This window comes from Aedes aegypti, chromosome 2, assembly GCF_002204515.2.
Source record: "Aedes aegypti strain LVP_AGWG chromosome 2, AaegL5.0 Primary Assembly, whole genome shotgun sequence".
NCBI lineage: Eukaryota > Metazoa > Arthropoda > Insecta > Diptera > Culicidae > Aedes > Aedes aegypti.
In genome coordinates this window covers 59,404,139-59,421,372 of record NC_035108.1, presented here as the reverse complement: position 1 = coordinate 59,421,372, position 17,234 = coordinate 59,404,139, and the positions used below count along the sequence as shown (strand labels likewise).

Sequence of the window (17,234 nt, the reverse complement as noted above, 5' to 3'; positions counted from 1 at the left end):
TTATAAATGGAAAGTTTTGCACCGTTTAGAGTGTACCAGATGTGGTCACTCAGGCTTAATGTCCTGAACATCCGGCTCTATATTTGTTGGGTATTAAACCGTTTCAAATCTTTAAAAGTATAGATCGAACATAATAGTTCACTAAAATGCATTCCCATAAGCTTGACACAGATGTTAAGATATAAATTGTGAACTTAATCATAAATTTGAGGCATCTCGGGGACCCGAAAATGGTCATTTGTAGGATTAATCAAATGCAGTTGACATAGTTAACAGCTATCATTTAAAAGAAGGTAAAACTTCAGATGAGAAGTACGATAATATTTTCAACAGTACAATTTGGACCTTTCGACCATTCGACCTTTTGTCCATTCGACCTTTTGTTCATTCGATCTTTTTTCCATTCGACCTTTTGTCCATTCAACCTTTTTTTCATCCGACCTTTTGTCCCTTCGACCTTTTGTCCTTTCGACATTTTGTCCTTCGACCTTTTGTCATTTGACCTTCTGCCCTTCGACCTTTTGCTTAAGCTGGGAACAGATTTTATGGTGATGGGCGATATGCAGAGGAGCGTGATCGGATGGTGACCGATCAACAAAATGCAAGTTGAGAATTGAAGGCCGATTCTTCAACTTTAGCATAATCAATGTGTATAGCCCACACTCCGGAAGCACTGATGGTGACAAGGACGCATTTTACGCGCAGCTCGTACGACCGCTACCCAAGCCATGACGTTAAGACCATCATAGGATATTTGAATGCTCAGGTTGGCCATGAGGAGGAATTCAAACCGACGATTGGAAAGTTTTGATCGATGGACGGCATTTCTCCGTTATAAGCGACTTCAGAACCTACCGTGGGGCTAACATTGACTTCGACCACTATCTGGTGATGGTGAAACTGCGCCCAAAACTATCCGTCATCAACGGTGTATGGTACCGACGCCCGCCTCATTGTAACGAGGCGACTGAAACAACCGGATGTCGCCAATGCGTACGCGCCGCATCGTGAGGCAGCATTGCCGGATGAAGGCGAGCTCCATAGGGCCTCTCTTGAGGACTGCTGGAGGACAGTCAAAGCAGCGATTAACGACGCTACCGAAAGCATTGTCGGATATGTGGAACGGAGCTCAAGAAACGATTGGTTCAACGAGAAGTGCCAGAAGGCTTTGGATGGGAAGAATGCAGCATGGTATGCGGGAAAACGTGGAACGAGGCAGACTGAAGCGGAAACAGCAAACCCGCCTATTCCGGGATAAAAACCGCCTCCTGGAAGAGGCGGAATGACAAGAGATGGAGTTGCTGTACCGTTCTCAAGAATCTCGAAAGTTCTATCAGAAGGTTCAGCGATTCTTGAGCATCCCGCAAAGGTTTCGTGCCGCTGGGATATAGATGGCAACATTTTGACGGAAGAACGCGAGGTGGTCGAAAGGTGGAAGCAATACTACGATGAACACCTGAAAGGCGCAGAGAACTGTTGGGATTTGACCTTAAATGCACTGATCTGTATTATATCGCACAATACTATTCCATGACCTGTCTATTAGCGTTAGTTGTCATTGAAATCCAGTCAGGAAATGAGAGCAAATAAACTGTCACTAAGTTGTGAGCAAACGAACAAGTAAGAAGTGTTTTCTTTGCTCGGTATCTCGTCCGGAGTTTCTACTACGAATCCTCGTGCAAAGCTGTCGGTTATAGCAGTTTGGCGAACAGTGAAAACCAACCAGCTCCCACGATGGGGGAATTTAAGCTAAAAGAGTTTTGAATGGTGCAATCGACAAACAAAAAAGTTATCAAGATTTGAATATTTTTAGCTGCCGGTAGATGGGTTAAAGGCCTAAAACAAATGGAATCGTAGTTCAAAAGAAGTTGGAAAACATAAAAAAACCAGCTATTGTGCATGAAGACAAAAATTGTTGACGGGTCGCTGGCAAACTGACAATTTTGCATTTCTCCGATACAATTTTCTATTCTGCTGTTCTGTTCATCTGATCTCGCAACACTGTAACCAAGGTGCATTGAACTCTGTAGCCAGTGAACCCGCCTTGACTGTAACTAGCAAATCAAACAAAAACATTTTCGCGTTCCAATTTCCAAAAAATAATACTCGTAGAGCGTAGATAAACGGTATTTGATTTCTGACAAACAAAGTTTATTGATTACACTATATAGATATAGGAAAACCCAGGTTTTTACACAAGTAAGTTTGGAAATCTGGACTTCCGAACTTCAATTCAGTGCTGGTGACACAATATTCTTTCAATAACTGTTGCAATGAGGAGTACGTCATCTAAAACGCTAGACAATTTACTGTATCTACTCTTATTGCATCAATATGTTCAATTAAAAGCTACAAAGAGCGTCAGAAGATCTAAAAACCTCTTTGAAAGAGATTCGAGAGCTTGATCGTTAAAACAATCAATATCAACTTTCTAATCTCAGTAAAAGATACAATTCTGCACGATCAGTGGCCCGGGAGTTAACATATCAATTCCCTTGGGCAAATGGCCAACAGTTTTTCAAGCTGTAATTCGAGCTATTTTAGAATTGTCAAACATCTGCTTGCGGAGATACTACAGACTTTCAAATATTTGCCTAATATCTGATAGCAAAGCAGCTTTGAATGCTTTGAAATCAGCAATGTGCACTTCTAAACTAAACATGTTTGGGAGTGTATTAATAATCACTCCGAAAATTGGCCTGCCAAAATCAGGTAAAACTATTTTGGGTCGGGGTAAGTGTAATTTTACGGAATAATCTACCTTAACAACTTAAATTGTTCAGAAATTATAACAATTAGATAATCTTAAGGTAATTGAAAGGCAAAGCTGCGTCAAAAAGGTTTTTTTTTATTTTCACAGATATGCTCCAATGTTTTAGAAATGCTTCCGAAAGCCAGACAATTTATTGGTTGATTCAAATGAGTTCGCAAAATAAAACACTTGATGATAACAACAAAATTTGATGAACAAACATTCGTTAATTTAGCTGAACATTGTTGCTATTTTCCTTCAAACATTATTAAATCATTGTTAAATTCCACAAAAACCATACGTCCCGGTAATCACTGAAAAACAGCTGCCAAGTTTCTGAAACTAATTGAAAAAGTAGGCAAGAATTCAAAATTATTTTTGTATACGACCCCTTTGTCATCGGTTCACGATCCTCGTGGGGGTCGCGACCCACAGTTTGGGAAACTATGTGCTTTAGAGATGGTGGGAATCTTTCTCCCTTTGCGGCTTAGATTTAGTGAAGCGTGCACAGCGCGGTGTTGGGTTTATTAAATTTATACCGGGGCGGTTTCATGGTTGGGGCGCATCGCTACTACACAGCCCTAGTGTGGTGCCTATGGCAGAGAAAGGAAATACAGATGTAAAGAATAACAATTGCCAAAAATTGCATCATGTTTTTAGCGCTAATTTGCAGTGCTAGGTCGTCAACCTCTTGTACAACACATCGATGCTGGGGTTTTGTTCAAATCCAATAAATTTACAACTCAATTGCAGACACCTAGGTTGGTTTTATGGTGCTTTTGGTGAATGGCCATCATGTAGCTGTCCAACCAATGAAGATCTTACTGTGGAGATTGTATGGACCCCAGTTAACCGAAACAGATCATTTTTATAAATTTTTAATAAGTCTATCAATACATAAATACTGCTGACAGCCAAACTAATTTTAATTCATAGTTCGGCCAAATGACCCATTCGACTAAAACAGATGATGTTCATCCAAGCGGCTGGACACCTTTTTAATTCATAGGGATGATAACTTGTTGGACTTGTGTGCGAATGGTTTTATAGGCAAAGGGACTCGGTTTTTGCTTCGACAATTCGTACTATAATTGTTTGCAAGTACATCTTGATTTGTTCGTTAGAATAAATCAACACAAGCATTTCATGAGGTCATCAAAGACATTTGGAATTTACATATGGCCTTTGAATAAGATTGACTCTTTCTTCAATAATCAAGAGCTGATCACGTCCTTACCACAGCATGAAACAGCATGGTCAATGTTTAAGCCTTTTATTTTGGTACGGTCTTGGGATTGAATTGAACTCATGATCTCCTACTCACTAAGCAAAAGTGGTTGTCATTAGATCATCGCTGCTTATGGCGTTATTAGGAGCACCCTTTAATGTAATTTGAAGCTTAAAATTGGCTTCTACGTAGATGATTTTACCCACATATGTAGTGAAAATTGCAGTAATTATTCGTTTGCGTCTGATAAAGTTAAATATTCACACAAAATCTTACATACTAACTGAAGAGACTTTGCTTTATCATGCGCCTCATAAGTATAGAAATCCATCCCGTTGCATGTACACATGCATGACCATCACTTATTTTTAAGTGTAAATATTTATGACTCTTCTTATTCGAGAAAGACGCAAGTCCCTCCTCGGCAGAGAAACACACGTATAAACTCAGAGCCTACTACTCATAACAGAAACAACAACAATACGCAACAGTTAAACTTTTTTTGTGCTATCGACGCTGTGCAATCGAAGACGCCGTTGGCTTGGCACCTGTTTCCCATAACAGCAGCAGCAGCAGCAGCGCATTCGTCAGCCGAAAATGCGATTTTTCCCACGCCGAACGCCTGCCTAACTACGTGGTCTATTGTTGATCGAAATCAAAAGTGTTTTCCCCCTTGGGACGTGGGTAACAGCAAGTCTGTTCTATACTATGGGTTTAGTCAAGTTCTCCGCTTAATCACCTTCCCTTGTACATAAGAAGTACGCGATAGAATGAGCAAAAAGTATAAGACGACGCGTCGCTCGGGGAATGCACGTTTCTGTCACCAAAACTGACGAGAAATTAAAATGTTTCCCTAGTCGCCAACGGCGGCGATTGCCGCGATGACGTGCTCGATAAGAAAACAAGCTTCGAAAGAAATCGTCAAACTAATGAACACGTCCAGTTTATCCAGAAAATTTGCATATATATTTCCTTCTTTGAAGTTCTCTTGGTGGCTATCGCCAATCCCATAGGGTGCAGCGCCGACTTGGATCTGGTTTTTCTTCGTTATGCTATGTGATAGGTTCTGATTTCAGAATTATGAACTTCAATCCGAAGAAATGATTGGGATACAGTCACCCCACAGTAATGGATCAGAGTAAAGTTGAATGCAGAATTTCCATAAAAGAAATTTGCAATTGCATATCTTTTGGCGAATAAAAAAGATTTTCTAACTTTGTTTTCACAATTATCAAATTCAAAAGTTGTAAGAATAATGACGCTAGTTTTAAGGCGCAAGAAAAAATGGCACAAATGTCAGAATTGAAAAAGCAGTTTCCTCCTTTTAAAACAACAAATTGATAAAAATAAAAACACACAGCCTTTTTATTTGGCAATTCAAAGAGCTGTGTGTTTTTATTTTCTTCGATTTGTCTATATGAAAAGAGAAAACTGCTTTTTCAGTTTTGAATTTTGTGCCATTTTTTCTTGCGCCTTAAAATGTATGCTATTGCCACAAATAACAGACATTCGAAATCGAAACTGTGTAATGGTCGTTTAAAATGGTACCGCAAGTAGCAACATCGTGGTGGCGCTGGTATCGCTATTCCTTTGACAATGACATTGATGAATAATAAATTAATCTAAATATCTATATTTACCACAGATTGACGCAATATTTCTGGAAGGATATCTTTAGAAACATCTCAAAAATATTAATAATAATTTCCTTAAGGAACTGCTCTTGTGATTTCTTAATCAAACTTGGAAAAAATCCATTATAAGCTTATTTATAGACTTCTTTACAAATTTTCATAAGAACTCCTAATAATAATTTATTGAAGAACTTCTTAAGGATCCCTCCTTAAGACAACTTTAGGAAAAAAATCTCAGACAAAGCTCTAAGAAAAACCTCTGATCAAATCATCAAGAATTCCTGCAGGAACAACCAAATGAATTTAATAGATTAAATTCCTAGAAGAATCTAAAAAGGTACAACTGTAGTTATACTTCAAAATAAACAAAACAATTTTAAAAAATCTAACGATTTTTTGCAGAAAACACAGAAAAAAAATAGCTGAAATATGTAGTTCTTGGCAAATTGCGTGAAAAACGGGAATACTTGGAGTTTTCCAATAAAAAAGAAAAATTTTTACCGAGGAAAATCTTTAGAGGAGTTTTGAGTCAAAATATCTGTACTCTGCATTAGTAGGGTGGAAAATCGGTTATGTGTTATATCAACACGATTTTTTATCATGTTTTGTTCTAAAAATTGATCCTTAGTTGATTAATAACTGTGGGGTACCCATATAGCGAATATTCAAAAAGAAACGAACATTGTCCCCATTGAATCCAAATCAGCGAAGCACCCTATGCAAGTAGGTGGTAAGTTGTTGAGCATAATCTTTTTCTTACATTCTCCTCTGCCGGTGGATATGTGTGGCACAATACGAGTTTTGGTGGGTTGGCAATAACTTGGATTGATTCTTCTTCACCTTTCTTCTTGCTTTTTAGTTTTATTCTGGATCCAAGGCACTCCGGTTCGAGTCTTCTTCGTTCGTCGTGCCAATCTCCGCTACACGTAAAGCAGCAAATCCACAGCCCCACAGACCGCCTCACACATCATTTGGACACTTTGGGGGTATGGTTATTTGTTGGTTTTCGGTATGTGGCCGTTTTTGTTGATGATGATGATGATGAGGAAGGCTTGTTTTTCTTTCTCCTCTTCACCACTCTCTTTTTTTTTTTGTTGGCTAAAAATCTGCTTCACACTCACTCCCCCTTTCCCATAGTAGGCGCTGATCACACTGACTCACTTCGCCCCGCGGTTCTGTTGTTGGGGGGAACATCAACAGAATCAGACACATACACAGAGTGAGACCCCTAGCACACCCCTAGTATAAGAAAGCACGTCCACCACGCCCCAGCACTCCCCTTTGGTATTCGCAATCCACTCACTAGATAGACTACAGCGGCAGGCCACAACTGCAGCAGCGGCTACTATGATGACGATGATGGAACCACTTCGCCATTTTTCGACAATTCAAATTTCACGCCAATCGCAGTAGTCACCGCGCGCCTGCTTTGATTTACACGCAATATCTATGTGTCACATGCACTTTACATACGCGGATGCACTAACGAGCGACTCACGACGACCGAAAATAAGCAAGCAAAATTAGTTTAAACTGACCGATTGATGAACTGGACGGAACGGCTATTGGAAACAGGTAAGTGCTGCACACAAGTCGCTTCGAACACTGACTTAAGGTCTATTTGCGCAAATGGACTACAGACTGTGAAGGAATTTAAAACGACGTCGTAAAAGCTGATGCGAGCTTCTCTCCCGTGGCAGTGGCCAACACAAAATGACAGGTACACAGGTAGAGGTGTAGCGCTCAAGCTCGTGACCACGGCACGGGTTTTGTTCGGATGTGTTGAGGAGAGTATCCGTCGTCATTCAATCGCACATGGACGTACAAATCGCGGCTCGGAGAGCGAGCAGAGCGCGATACATTGCATTTCATATAAACTTTGCGTGACTGTATGCGACGGGAACGTAGCATGAACTGGTTTTACATATACCTATGCATAGATACATAACTATGCTGTGCTTTCAAACTTGTTTGCGGCCAGGGAACTCAGTGCTTCGGATGGATGAGGGATAGGATAGCGTATATTGCTTATTCGAACAAGAGTGCGACTGAAAGTGCTTTTTTTAAGTCAATAAAGCATAGAATGTTTGTACTAATAAATTCTTTGCATTTGTTACATTCGACGTGTTGAAATTTGTGCTTCAGGATTGATTTTCAAAAAATAAGAAATTAGGTGAAGTATCATTGGTCCCCATAATCCATACTTCCTAGAATTGCATACTTTTAGGCATATTCAAACACGTGGCTGCTTGAGAGTAGCAAGCGTGTACCGAACGGTTTCAAAAGAAGCCATGTGCGTGCATCTTAGCAGAGTTGACGCTAATCGGGCTCATCATCATGTCCGTCCACTCCCAGTGCTTCAACCAAAAAGGTATCAGAGGAGTCCGCAACGCCTGTAATGATAAGGACTGTAACGAACTGGATGTAGAAAATTCAAAGTCCCATATCTTTTCAGGTATGTAAGTGAATGTTATGAGTAATTACTATTCCATTTTTGACTGAATATCGTGTAAACCTCTGTCAAGAGGCAAACCTCTGTAAGAAAAAAGACCGTTGTCACAAAACTGAACTAATTTATTACCTGTTTTTTGTACTTTTTCATTGTTTGTTCAATGGCATGTTAAAAAGAATGATTCGTTATGATTTTTTTAAATTATTTTGATACTTTGGATCTCGGTAATCACGCTGTCAGCGCGTGGCAAACTAGATTGGAGAAACACGGGCAGTGACCTAAGTTTTTGTTAAAAAAGCACCTTCTCAGTTCTTTATGGACCAATGCACGAGTTCACTAATTTGACGTTTGAGCGGTGCCGAATTCACTCGTTGCCATGGTCACGTAAATAACACGGCACCGCTCGAAAGTCAAATAGTGAACTCGTGCACCGGTCCATAGAGCAAAATTTTTATTCGGCTGTCATTACCATTGTTGAACAATAATTAAACATGCATGCTTATTTGTGGCTCTGAATTGTTAGTTGGGTAGCGACATTAGCATTCTTAGGTTAATGCTTCTACTGACCAACATCTGGCAGGTGGTACTCAATGTGTCTGTTTTCATCAATTCAATCATAGTATGTAATGCGTTATCGCACTCACCATCGTACACATTGTGTTTGATTGAAAAATGATTTTCCGTGTGCCGTGAAGAATTGTAACTTCAAAGGCTAAGAAAAGCATCGTGAACACTAGGAGTCCCGGGATCAAAAACCAGTTGTATCGTAATCCGGGGTGACATTGATCAGTTTGAGGGAGTTTTCCTAAATTTTTCATTTGAAAACGCAAATGTCGTAAGTTTTGTATTTTTTGAACAAGTACTGGCACCCATCGCTCGTGATCATATACCATATTTTGGTTTTCCAAAGATTTAAGTATGTTGAAATAAATGTTATAGATATATTTTTGATTAAGCTAATATGGGGTAACATTGATCACTCATGTGAAAAACTATCAGTATTGAAAATGTCGTTGTTTAATTAAATCATGGCCCCTGAAGCCGAATATGAAGACCAAACTCTCACAAGTCATTTATTATTTGAGTTATTTCAAAAATAAAAATTGGAGTGGGTAGTGCCTGTTACCGCGGGGTTGACGTAGGACTACTATGGACACAACTGCGATCAATTCTGGGTCAGACTCTAACAATACTTAGTGCGGTAGCCTTTTGCAGATGGTATGATGTTTGATGATAGATGATAGGTGCTGTGATTGTGAGTATTCCATTACGTTATAGTTTTAAGAGAGATCTGGCATTTGGTTTGGAAGCTTCTTCAGGGTTTCGGATTTCAAAGTAAAATACTTTAATAAATCAGTGGGGGTTTTGTACAAGACAGAAGCGCATGACGCTAACATGGCGTAGTGATTAACTGCATTTGAATTTAAGTCAATTTTCATAATTGCAACCTTCCTTCAGTTATGATTCAGATTATAATGGTTTTTGAATTTAAGAACAGTGAGGAGCTCTCCGTTTGGATAAGTGCCCCAGTCATCGATATCGTCATCGCCACCGTAAATTTCAATTTGCCGTATTGTCAATTCTTTTTCTTCTTCTTCTTCTTCCTCTTCTTCTTCTTCTTGGCATAACGTTCAATGAGCACTTCCACAGTTATTAACTGAGAGTTTTCTTTGCCAAAGTTGCCTTTTTCGCAGTTACCCGTCTGGCAGGTACGATGAGACTACGGTGGCGCTATCTGTGCTTTTCATAAACGTTTTTATTATTTTAATAACCCATATTATCTTCAGGAACATCTCTATTCGAGAACGTTCTTTGAAGATTGTTCCAGAAACTCCCATAAACTTAACCCTTCAAAAGTCACGCGGTTTGCCACCGTCAGAGCCACCACGCTGTTGTTGTGTACGATAAGCGAGGTTTTTTCACCACTGTTGTACAAAATACAACAGCGCGACGACTGAAGTGTTAACGAGTTTTATAGAAATATTTCCATGAAGCTTTCCATTAACTCGGGTAGGAGCTCCCCCAGATTTTTCAAGCATTTTCGACTGCGCTTACTTAAAATGTCTCCTAATTTTCACCAGATTATTTTTTGCTTCAATAAATCTTTCACAAATATTCTCAGAAATTCTTGCATGTGTCCCAACATACTACAATGTAGTATTACTACATAGATCATTTGATAATTGCTGATTGAAATCAATCAAATTTTAAATTTAGTACACTATTTATTTCTATAAATTTGTGGTATGGTTAGATTCATCTTCACCTTAAAAGATTTCGTTAAAAAACTGCTCCAGAAATTTATGCTTCTTCGTCAATCATCTTCCAGGTATTTCTCCGGAGAATCATCCATCACACCATCACAGATAAAAATATTTAAATCCCAATGTAGTGTAAACTGATGCATAGAGTAAAAATAAACCAAATTTATCTATTGTTACGGCATTTCGTTTGGGCTGCAAAACGGTGAGTCGACAACTAGGAAGGAGCGTTCAACACAGCTCTGGTCCTCACAAGTTCCTACCTCACGCTTCCACGCTTCCATGACAAAAACCGCCAGCTAAGGGTTGCGTACTTAGCTGGTAGTGCAGCCTGGGCACTGTTGTCTTTCTGACATCAGCTAAATTGAGGAGGTACGTCTCGAGCGTCTGTTCACCAGGAGGTGCGGTTCAAACAGCGTCTGTTCTGGTATCCAGCTGGCTGAGCAAGAAATGCTGAATCGCGCAAAGCTAAATCCAAGGTGGTAGCCCCATCAGCGCGATCGTCCTAATGTTAGTTGGGACGTTAAACAGAGCTGGCACGATGCCGCTCCGGCGAGACAGGAGTGTTGGCGTAGGCCCAATAAGCCACCCGTAAAATAACCTTATTGCGAATAACATAGGAGATAATACGACCCGGAACAATCGGCAAAGACCCACGCGACGAAACAAGGATTACGATTGGAAACTTGGAACATGGAACTGCAAGTCACTTGGTTTCGCAGGTTGCGACAGGATAATCTATGACAAACTACATCCCCGTAACTTCAATATCGTAGCGCTGCAGGAACTTAGTTGGACTGGACAGAAGGTGTGGAAAAGCGGGCATCGAGCGGCTACCTTCTACCAAAGCTGTGGCACCACAAATGAGCTAGGAACTGGCTTCATAGTGTTGGGCAAGATGCGACAACGCGTTATCGGGTGGCAGCCGATCAATGCAAGGATGTGCAAGATGAGGATAAAAGGCCGTTTCTTCAACTACAGCATCATCAACGTGCACTGCCCACACGACGGGAGACCCGACGATGAGAAGGAGACGTTTTACGCGCAGCTGGAGCAGGTTTATGACGGATGCTCTCCGCGTGACGTGAAAATCGTTGTTGGCGACATGAACGCACAGGTAGGACGAAAGGAGATGTACAGACCGGTGATCGGGCGGAACAGTCTGCACGCCGTATCTAACGACAACGGCCAACGATGCGTCAACTTTGCAGCCTCTCGTGGTATGGTAGTCCGAAGCACCTTCTTCCCCCGCAAAGATATCCATAAGACCACCTGGAGATCACCCGATAACCTAACCGAGAACCAAATCGACCACGTTCTAATCGACGGAAAATTCTTCTCTGACATTACCAATGTTCGCACATACCGCAGTGCGAATATAGATTCGGATCACTACCTAGTTGCTGTATGTATGCGCTCAAAACTTTCGACGGTGACAAACTCGCGTCGAAGCCGAACGCCGCGGCTTAACATCGAGCGGCTACGGGACTCAGAAGTAGCCCAAGAATACGCGCAGCAGTTGGAAGTGGCCCTACCAACGGAAGAGCAGCTTGGCACCGCCACTCTTGAAGATGGCTGGAGGCACATAAGATCCGCCATAGGTACCACCGCAACAGCAGCACTAGGTCCAACGGCCCCGAATCACAGAAATGACTGGTACGACGGCGAATGCGAGCAGTTGAAGAATGAGAAGAATGCAGCATGGGCGAGAATGCTGCAACACCGCACGAGAGCAAACGAGGCACGGTATAAACAGGCGCGGAACAGACAAAACTCGATCTTCCGAAGAAAAAAGCGCCATCAAGACGAACGAGATCGCGAAGCGATGGAAGAGCTGTTCCGCGCTAAAGACACACGGATGTTCTACGAGAAGCTTAACCGTTCGCGCAAAGGCTATGTGCCACAAGCCGACATGTGCAGAGACTGTGACGGAAATCTTCTCACGAACGAACGTGAGGTGGTCGAAAGGTGGCGGCAGCACTACAACGAGCACCTTAATGGTGATGTGGCCAGTCGCGGATGTGGCACGGAAATAACTTTGGGAGCACGCACGGACGACGCAAGACTTCCGCCTCCAGATCTCCAAGAGGTAGCAACGGAGATTAGACGGTTGAAAAACAACAAAGCCGCTGGAGTGGACCAATTTCCGAGCGAGTTGCTAAAATACGGTGGTGATGCACTGGCAAGAGCGCTGCACTGGGTTATTTCCAAGATTTGGGAGGAGGAAGTATTGCCGGAGGAGTGGATGGAAGGTGTCGTGTGTCCCATCTACAAAAAGGGCGACAAGTTGGATTGCGCCAATTATCGTGCGATCACAATTTTGAGGAAGGTACTCTTCCAAATTCTATGCCGCCGTCTATCACCAATTGCTAGAGAATTCGTTGGACAATATCAGGCAGGATTTATGGGCGAACGAGCAACAACGGACCAGATATTCGCCATCCACCAGGTGTTGCAGAAATGCCGCGAATACAATGTACCCACACATCGATTTTAAATCGGCCTATGATACAATCGATCGAGAACAGCTATGGCAGATTATGCACGAATACGGTTTCCCGGACAAACTGATAAGATTGATCAAGGCGACGATGGAGCGAGTGATGTGCGTAGTCCGAGTATCAGGGACACTCTCGAGTCCCTTCGAATCTCGCAGAGGGTTACGGCAAGGTGATGGCCTTTCGTGTTTACTGTTCAACATTGCTTTAGAGGGTGTGATAAGAAGAGCGGGGATAGACACGAGTGGCACGATTTTCAGAAAGTCCGTTCAGTTACTTGGTTTCGCCGACGACATTGATATTGTTGCACGCAACTTTGAGACGATGGCGGACACGTACATCCGACTAAGGGCTGAAGCTAGGCGAATCGGACTGAACATCAATGTGTCAAAGACGAAGTACATGATAGCGAGGGGCTCAAGAGAAGACACGGCACGCCCCCCACCTCGAGTTCATATTAACGGTGATGAAATCGAGGTTGTCGAAGAATTCGTGTACTTGGGCTCACTGGTGACCGCCGACAACGACACCAACAGAGAAATCCAGAGACGCATCGTTGCTGGAAATCGTGCCTATTTTGGACTCCGCAGAACGCTCCGATCGAGCAAAGTTCGCCATCGCACGAAGTTGACCATCTACAAGACGCTGATTAGACCGGTGCTCCTCTATGGGCACGAAACATGGACCCTTCGTGCAGAGGATCAACGCGCCCTTGGTGTTTTCGAACGGAAGGTGTTGCGGACCATCTACGGCGGAGTGCAGATGGAAGACGGAACGTGGAGAAGGCGAATCAACCATGAATTGCACCAGCTGCTGGGAGAACCAACCATTGTCCACCTCGCAAAAATTGGGAGGCTGCGGTGGACCGGGCATGTCACCAGAATGTCGGATACCAACCCGGTGAAAATGGTTCTCGAAAACAATCCGACCGGCACAAGAACACGTGGTGCGCAGCGAGCAAGATGGGTCGATCAAGTTGAGGACGATCTGCGGACCCTTCGCAGAATGCGTGGCTGGCAACGGGCAGCCATAGACCGAGTCGAATGGAGACGTCTCCTACGTACAGCAGAGGCCGCCCAGGCCTTAGCCTGACTGGTAAGTAAGGCATTTCGTTTAGTTTTCAATTAAAGATGCTAGAATGTTACATGATCGTGTAAATTTAAAGTGCATTTGATTGAAAAATAAGCGATTTATCGTTCACATTTCAGTTTATTTTGATGCTCCAAATATGTGCATGAAAATAAACTTAAATTTACGACATATTTTTTTAATGTAATATAATTACCAAACTTGTTTGCTGGTACACAAGATAGCATTCGTATGGGACTGTTCATTAACCACGTGGTCATTTTTTGGGGTTTTCAGAAACCCCCTTCCCCTCGTAGTATTTTTTCCATACACATTTGTTTAAATTTGTATGGGCCGTGGTCTTTGGTTAGTAACAAAGCCCCCCCCCCACCTTTCTCTTAATTGACCATGTGGTTTATGGACGACCACTATGAGAAAAGTTCAAATGAAAAGAAGGAATGGATAATAACACAGCGGAATCATCCACAATTTATGATTAACTTGTTTTTTCTTACATTCCTTAAGTTACAGTTGGGTCTCCTATTAAACATGTTCATATAACGCGCACTTGTAGTAGACCCATTCGAGCGCTATAGGAGGAAGACCCAGGGCTTAGAGGATTTTATTAATTTGGAAGTGTTGTTAAATACCTCGTGTGCGTTAAGAGATAGCACCGTTCTGTATTCGGCAAAGTTTCAGTACTCAGTACGATCTACCTATAAGAGTTGAGGATTATCCTTTTAGTTCCGCACTTGGGCAATAGGGGCACTTTTTCGAAATTGATCTAGGGTAGGTGTACCAGTTATGGATATAGTGGTTCCCTATTTCGCCATACTGGACTACTTGAATGTTTTCACATTTTGAAAGATTTTGTGTGTTGTAGTAGTAAGCTTTAAGATATATCTTGGTGTTTAAACATTCAAAAAGATTTAAAATGTGAAAGTTATTGAAATTTAACGTATGGCCAACTAGGGAACCACTAAGACCATAACTGGTACACTTTCCCTATATAAAAGATAAGAATGTAACGTTTGTAACATACCGTTTTGTCTCAAATTCCGAACAGACTCATATTCCGAACACTCGATTTTTGTATGGCGAGGTGGTTGAAATGTTTCGCTGAAATATGCCATCGAATTACTAAGAAATGGCAGTAAATTACAATTAAATTTAATCATCTTCAAATCTACTTTATACCTCGGGAGTAGTGATGATTCTCTAGTTCGAGGCCAGTAAAACTAGCTTAGATAAATTCATTTGCGAAATTATTTATTCGAATGTGATTTATTCGTGCCTTTCGGAATTTGAATCAAGGTGTTCGGAATATGAGACAGAATGACCACAGTGTTCGGCATTTGAATGAAAATGATGTTCTATACTTTCACCTTAAATCAATACTAAACAATAGGCCTTCTCATTTGACAGGTCCGTCTATGCATTTGTTTACATCGGTGGAGGAACGGTGCTAACACGGGCCTGTCATTTCCATGGAAGAACTGTCAAAGTGCTTCGAGATCAGCTGATTTTAAACGTCAAATGGAAAGGCCTATTATAAATAAACATTTTTATTGGCTCATACAACACCTAACAGTTGGACTTTGTGAAGAAATTGAAATTTTCATTTATACAAGCAAATTTATGCGCACCAGATTTCTGGTCTGATGAAAATTGCCGGTGCGAGCGCTTAAGTTAACCCCCCAAAATAGTAGTTTTTACCGCACAATTTTTTTGCGTTTACGGTAGGTAATCTCACCAAAATTTCAGAATTCTTTTCGAAACCTAAAAGCTCCTATGCACGGAGAAAAAAGAATTGTCCAGTCAATCATATTTACTGATAGATCAATCATATTTTACATTGAATTTCAGTCAACCGTACATTAAAATTGATTCAACAATATCTATGCTAGGTTTAACTATTTGGTATGATTGGTTCAACTACACAAACTAATTGAATCAACCATAGATATGATTGGCTCAATATTAATATACAATCATGACAATTGTATTATTGTTGATGTTGTGTTGTCAAAACCGGTACGAATCTTCTTTATCGACAATGCGAAAATGCGACAAAATGTAAATAAATATGGGAGCAGGAATTCAAACCACTCTCTTGAGAGTGAGAGCGCATTAATTTATTATCTACTCCAACATCGCTTGTTGGTAATCAGTGTTTTTTTTTTTTTTTGCAGTACAGCTTATAACGTTTCAAGGTAATAATGTGCGGAAAGCTGATTCAACAATAATATAATTGAAATATTCATGTGATGGAAGACAGAAAACAAAAGCAAAAACGATTGGGCAAACCATACTGTCCGTTTAGAAGCACCGATAATATGCTTGTAACAATTGTATCCAGGCATGTTGAAGCAACTATCGGAAAAGTTATGTCAATCGTGCAAGAATTTTCTGCGTGTATTCCGAACAGCACGAATAAATCGTATTCAAATGAATAATTTCGCAAATAATTTAATCTCAGCTACTTTTATTGCTCTCGAGCTAGAGAATCATCAATACTCCCGAGGTATAAAATAAATTGGAAAACATTAAAATTGAATTGCAATTGACTGCCATTTCCTTGTAATTTGATGACATATTTCAGCGAAACATTTCAATCAAATCAAAAGCCGAGTGTTCGGAATATGAGTCTGTTCGGAACTTGAGACAAAACGGTACAAGATTTAAAAAAAGCTCAGCAATTTTGTTGAACTCACAATTTTTTCTAGAACTCGCCAGCAAAAATTTTTCTTTTCTCCGCAGAAAATACGCGCTGGAATTTTCCTTCTGTGGGTGAATTCGGCGAACAATTTCTTCGAAGAAAAGAAATTTTCTTCCATTACTCACCAGCAAGAAAATTTTGTTTTCTTTGAAGAAAATACGCGACGGGATTCGCCTACTGGTCTCAAAAATACTAAAACAACACACAAGGTTCCTAGTTTGCTTTTCGTAATTTTAAGATCTCTTCATAGGACACAGATTTCAAACTAAAATTTCAAAATTCATTAAACACTGGAGTTGTCCAAGACCGAAAACCAGCCAGAAAAATCTTAGATGTAAAATCATCCACAAAAAGAGAATACCAGATTTATCATAAAATTACAATAGAAATCTTGTCAAATTCGTTAGATTCCATGCTCGATTACACGAATAATAGCGGAAATGTACATGATAGTAATATAATCTGACATGCCGATAAATATGCGACAAATCTTCATGAGCGTGAGTTCACGCTGCATTTTACATGAATGTTTCAGTTGATAGCTCACTGCTTCCCGTATATAGTAAACGCTTATGTTCGAAAGTAGTACGTACTACATGTTCGAAAGCTTTTTTATTCATAC

The 17,234-nt window shown here is 40.9% G+C and overlaps 1 protein-coding gene across 3 annotated transcripts in view; it reads right to left on the bottom strand.

The window, feature by feature from the left end:
* LOC5568118 overlaps positions 1-7,334 on the bottom strand; it is a 92,466-nt gene extending 85,132 nt beyond the window's left edge. For 2 of the 3 annotated variants that reach the window (XM_021840959.1, XM_021840960.1), the window contains exon 1: positions 6,375-7,334. The gene's annotated coding sequence lies outside the window, so the exon portion shown is untranslated. The remainder of the gene's footprint in view (positions 1-6,374) is intronic. The other variant, XM_021840961.1, reaches the window with a different exon arrangement.
* Between the last annotated feature and the right edge of the window lie 9,900 nt (positions 7,335-17,234).